This window comes from Fundulus heteroclitus, chromosome 20, assembly GCF_011125445.2.
Source record: "Fundulus heteroclitus isolate FHET01 chromosome 20, MU-UCD_Fhet_4.1, whole genome shotgun sequence".
In the NCBI taxonomy this organism is placed as follows: domain Eukaryota; kingdom Metazoa; phylum Chordata; class Actinopteri; order Cyprinodontiformes; family Fundulidae; genus Fundulus; species Fundulus heteroclitus.
In genome coordinates, this window is record NC_046380.1 from 42,543,601 (window position 1) to 42,549,331 (window position 5,731).

At 46.2% G+C, this 5,731-nt stretch overlaps 1 pseudogene; it reads right to left on the reverse strand.

Moving 5' to 3' along the window:
* Positions 1 to 111: 111 nt before the first annotated feature.
* LOC118567276 overlaps positions 112 to 5,731 on the reverse strand; it is a 12,549-nt pseudogene continuing 6,929 nt past the window's right edge.

The following is a 5,731-nucleotide window of genomic DNA, read 5'->3' on the forward strand; positions in this document are numbered from 1 at the left end:
TCTGAGGCCTTATTCTTAAAATCAAAAGCATATTTAGAGGAGCAGACTAAAGCTGACTTCAAAGAAATTTTTCTATAAGCTTCTACTTATAGCATAACTTATAACTTATAGTTATTCCTCTGGATCTAATGCACTGGGCTGTTGTCCCTCTGGGGACCTTTGTGGAACATTGTGAGGCTGAGCCATAGGGAAACCTCTGAGACAACCTACAGCCAGCCTTCTGCCCCTATGAGAGACTTCAGCTCCATGGTATAAAAGATGTACAGCAGGGAGGCAATCAACAGGGTAGAGAAGCACAGGGCGGCCAGCAGGTAGAAGGATATACGAGGGAAAGGTTGCTGGGCTCCCAGACCGAAGCAGGGAACCGCTGCTATGGCCAGCTCCAGGAAGAGCAGAGCCAAGCCCATCAATCCAGTGTGTGCAGCGGTGTAGCGCATCCTCTCAGCACAGTGCAAGCCCATTTTGACTTCTGTGCGTTCCTCGGTTAGAGTGTCAACCAGCTCAGCTAGCTTCTCTGAGGGACTGTCCTGAGTCTTGTCACTTCCAGTCTGAGCTGGAATGTGAGATTCTAGCCGTAACTCGGCAGTGAGAGCCTCCTGATCAGAATATGGGAGAAGATGGCCAGGAACGGAGCCTTTGGTGGTGGACATGAAATCACAATAAACGGCGGCTTTGGAGGAACCCTTGAACAAGATGTAGTCGACCAAAATATCTTTTTCAAAGTGGAGGAGCTCATGTTTACTGATGAAAAGGTTGTCTGCAGTTGAAGTCATACCATTTTCACACCCATCAAATTTAGCTGTTTCTACATAAGAGTCCCTCAGTCCAGTGTAAGACATCAGTAGTCTGCAGCCGAGGTCTTGAGGGCGCATGTTGATGTCACCTCCCACAATGACTATATCTGCTCCTGTAGACGTATGGCGGATGAACTGCTGCGGCTCCCAGGCCTGGACCACTCTGTAGGACAGGTAAGACTCCTTCTCTCTGCGGTACTTTGCTAACAGGTGTGTGACATAGACGTTTGCTGTCAGGCCCGCCAGATTCAGAATGGCCATCCCAACGGCTTTGCCTCCAAACCAGTCCCCATGGTGAGCCATGTAAGGGTAACTGTTCAAAGAGTAGCGATAAAGGAACGTGTCATGGATTCAGTGTTTGGAAAGAATGGCCAGTCCACTTCCTATGACTCCGCTTTTGAAGTAATGAGAGTGAGGATGAGTAGAGGCCAGCTTCGTTTTCAAGTAGAGAAAGTCCTTCTCACTCAATTCATTCCCTTAGATCTTAGCAGTAATGACTTTATGGGATTTTCCATAAATAAAATTGATTCCATTAAAAAAAAAAATTAGCATCCTCCCAAACATGATTACCTCATCCTCAGTAAGTGAGGCAGTGTTGGAGGAATCTTTAGAACCTGCACAGTGTTTGAACTGTTTAGAAGCAGTAGAGCTTTCTGAGCTATCTAAAATTTTAGCTTCATCTAAACCTTCTACCTGTATGTTGGACCCAATCCCAACCAAGTTGTTGAAAGAGGAATTCCCTTTGATCAGTGGCTCTATTTTAGACATGATTAATCTATCCTGTCTATTAAAGTGACTGTTATTAAACCTTTACTTAAGAAACCATCTCTTGATCAAGATGTAGTAAATTACAGACCTATATCTAATCTTCTTTTCTTGTCTAAAATTCTTGAGAAAGTAGTTGCTAATCAACTTTGTGAACATTTACAAAGCAATGACCTACTTGAAGAGTTTCAGTCAGGCTTCAGAGCTCATCATAGCACTGAAACAGCTCTGGTGAAGGTCACTAATGATATTCTCATGGCCTCAGATAATTGACTTGTGTCTATACTTGTCCTGTTAGACCTCAGTGCTGCATTTGATACAGTTGATCACAATATTCTCTACAAAGACTTGAGCATACTGTAGGGATTAAGGGGAAAGCATTAGGCTGGTTTAAATCTTATCTATCCGACAGATTCCAGTTTGTTCATGTTAATAATAAATCTTCCTCAAACTCTAGGGTCACTTGTGGAGTACCACAGGGTTTAGTCCTTGGACCAATTCTATTTACTATATATATGCTTCTGACTGGCAAAATTATCAGACAGCATGGGATTAATTTCCACTGTTATGCTGATGACACTCAGCTATATTTATCCATAAATCCTGATGAATCCAATCAATTACTTCGACTGCAGTCATGTCTGCATGACATCAAAAGCTGGTTTTAAATTTCCTGCATTTAAATTCTGACAAGACAGAAGTTGTAATCTTTGGACCAGAGTCCTCAAAAATAAACTTCTTAATCTGGATGGCATTAACTTGGCCTCTGGTTATAAAGTAAAAGATCTTTGTGTTATTTTTGATCGAGACATGTCATTTAAATCCCATATTAAATTTCCTTTTTTTTTCACCTCAGGAATATCGCCAAAATTAGAAACATTCTGTCCAGGGGTGATGCTGAAAAACTAGTCCATGCATTTGTTACTTCAAGGCTGGACTATTGTAATTCTTTACTATCAGGAAGTCCACAAAATGCAGTTCAAAGTCTTCAGCTGATCCAAAATGCTGCAGCAAGAGTTCTGATGAAAATCAACAAGAGGGGTCATATTTCTCCTATTTTAGCTTGGCTTCCTGTTAAATCAAGAATAGAATTTAAAATTCTTCTTATAAGGTATAAAGCCCTTAATAATCAAGCTCCATCATACATCAGAGCTCTGATTACCCCGTATGTTCCTAACAGAGCACTTCGCTTTCAGAGTGCAGGTCTGCTGGTGGTTCCTAGAGTCTCTAAAAGTAGAATGGGAGGAAGATCCTTTAGCTATCAGGCTCCTCTCCTGTGGAACCAACTCCCAGTTTTGGTCCGTGAGGCAGACACCCTGTCTACTTTTAAGACTAATTTTAAAACTTTCCTTTTTGACAAAGCTTATAGTTAGAGTGGCTCATGTTACCCTGAGCTACCCCTATAGTTATGCTGCTATAGGCTTAGGCTACTGGAGGACATCAGGGCCTATTTTTCTCACTCTACTGAGTTCTACTGTTGTCCAGTTTTACAACAGAAAAACTGAGCATCAAATGAACATGATACAAATAAGTTAAAAAGAGGAAGATGAATTAAAAGGATGAAGACCAGAACCACCAGAACCACCCAGCAGACATTTTAAAAAGTGGGTCTTGAACTGGGACTTCAAACTGTCCACACTGTCAGCAGATCTGATGCTGGTGGGGACAGTGACCCAGAGCTTGGAGACAGTGGAGGTGAAGGTTCTGTCCACACAGGTCTTCAGGACAGTGTGTGGGACATCCAGCAGGTTCTGATGACTAGATCTGAGGTGGTGTGGACCTGGAGGAGGTCTGAGATATGTGGCTGTGTGTCCATGTAAGGTTCTGTCCTGGATGTGATGCTGAGTATTTTAAAATGGATCCTGTAGGTCCCTGGAAGCCAGTGAGCTCACATTATATCTGTCCACACAGAGACAATCAGAAGGTAAAGGTCCATAAAGGACATCTGGATGTGAGCAGAGAACCAGAGGATCCAGGTAGCTGGAGATGTTTAATGTTCCTGCTGATCCACTAAGAACTAGCAGAACCTCTGATGTTCCACTTCAGCTCAGCTTGGTTCCACCAACCACATGATGAAGCTTTCCTTCCCTGCTGAACTGCTCTCACAACGCACACAGGAACCAAGTCTTGATGGGTCAGACTGGCTCTACCAGCTATTTCCCAGCAGGTCGTGGAAATGTGATCCACTGTTAGTCTGACATGGAGCCAGGAAGCAGCAGAACCTCCTGATCAGCATCAACACTCCAGACATAAAGACATGAAGGTGTTTTCATCAGAACAGGTCAGCTGATTTCTGGAGATAACGGATCAAACCTCTGTCTGCAGATAGAACTGGAACATCTGAGAGCTCACTGGGAGGAACTGAGTTTCTGTTCTTGGCTCTTAAAGAAATGTAACGGGTCATTTCCAGAACCTCAGACCCCGACTGAGGAGACCGGTCCATACTAGGGGTGGTGATTGGCTAAAAGATCACAACATGATTCCTTGCAGTGAAATCAGGATTTGATTAGTTTCCCAAAGTAACAATAAAGCTGTTGAAGAAAAATCTAGAGAAGCATTTAGACCAGAGCATTTCTGGACCCATTTTAATGAGTTGCTGCAGTTCTGCTAACTTGTCTGAAGTTCAACTGAAATGTAATAAATCCATTGAGATATTTAAGAGCTGAAGAACAGCTGCAGCTCTAAACTCCTGTGAGGGAACAACACCAAGTCTCTGGTTCTGATCCCAGTGATTGTTCCAGCTCCAGCTGAGAAGAACTGAAACTCTTCAGTCACTAAAACTGAGGAAGACTTTCAGATACGAAGACAAAACGGTTCAGGAACAAAGAAAGAAAGTCCAGTTGGTTCCATGTTGGATTTGATTCAATCACTATGAATATGGGAGAGGGACTAAACAGTCCAGTTAGCTCATTAACAAGGAACAGAACCAATCAGAGTGAGCTCCAGTCCAAACTAAATCTTTGACTTTAAGCAGAGAAAAGTGTGGGGGTCCTCAGGGCCTGTTGAGCTGGTAGGGGGGCATGGTCATTAACATCTCAGGGCAGATGCTCTTCCCCTTCTTTGGGTTGGCATTCTGCTAGTGGGGGGAGGGGAGGGAGGGGGAGTAGTGACTTACCCAGCCTGGATGTCTAGTGTCGAATGTATGTATAGTGTTGGGGAGGGTTTAAATCTACGGGTGGTGTGGGGGGGGGGGGGGGGGGGGGGGGGGGGGGTTGGTGGACGTTCTGGTGGGCTTGTGTCCGGCCCCCTGTCCCGGTCCTGGTCTGTGTAGTCTCCCGGTGCGGGTCTCACCTGGGGGGTGGGGTTTGGGATGGCTCGTGCGGGCTGGCTGGCCAGGGTCCCCAATCTTATTAATTTATTTATTTAATTATATATTATTATTATTATTATTATTAATAATTTTTTTTTTTTTTTTTTTTTTTTTGGGGGGGGGTAAATACAGTAGGCATGGGGGGTGGGCTGGGGGAGGTAGAGGTGTTGGTCCTGGTGGGTAGTTGGCTGGCAGGCCCTGCGGCCTCTCCCCAGCCCCCGGGCTATGGTGGTGCCGCTGGAGGGGCCCCTTTCTCCGGGTGGGGCTTTCGGGGAGCGGGGGTGCCTATTGGAGTCAGTAGGGGAGCTGGCTCCCTGGGTTGGCTCCCCAGTCCTTTGCTCCCCATCCCCGGACTCCTCCCTCTGCCTGCTCCATCACGCCGCCACACATGTAGGTCCTTGGGGAGAGGGCGTTACTGGAGGTTGCCACCTTTTGGTGACGTCCCTCTCCCCAATTTTATCATGCATTTTAGACACTTCCACTCCAAACATTTTCACAACGCACATCCATGTAGGCCACGATATGGGGGGGGGTGGGGGGGAAGACGTCTGGGGGGGGGCTTATGTTGTGTGAGCCTCGCCCTGGGCGGCTCCCTTCACCCCCTCTCGCATTTAGACATTGAGGGTTCTTCTGGGTAGTTGCTTGAGGGGGGGGCGCTGGCACCAGCTCCCTTACGGAGGGGGGGTGGCTGTGCCGTGCACCCCCTTCGGTGCTCCCAGTTTTTAAAACACCTGAGAACAACATGCAACAACACAACATCTGAGCGGGCGTAGGGAGGATCGGGGGTCTTTTGCACACCCCCGATCTCCGATCGCGGCACGGAGTCGGGGCCTGGAGGAGGTGCGGGCCACTGGGTACGGGG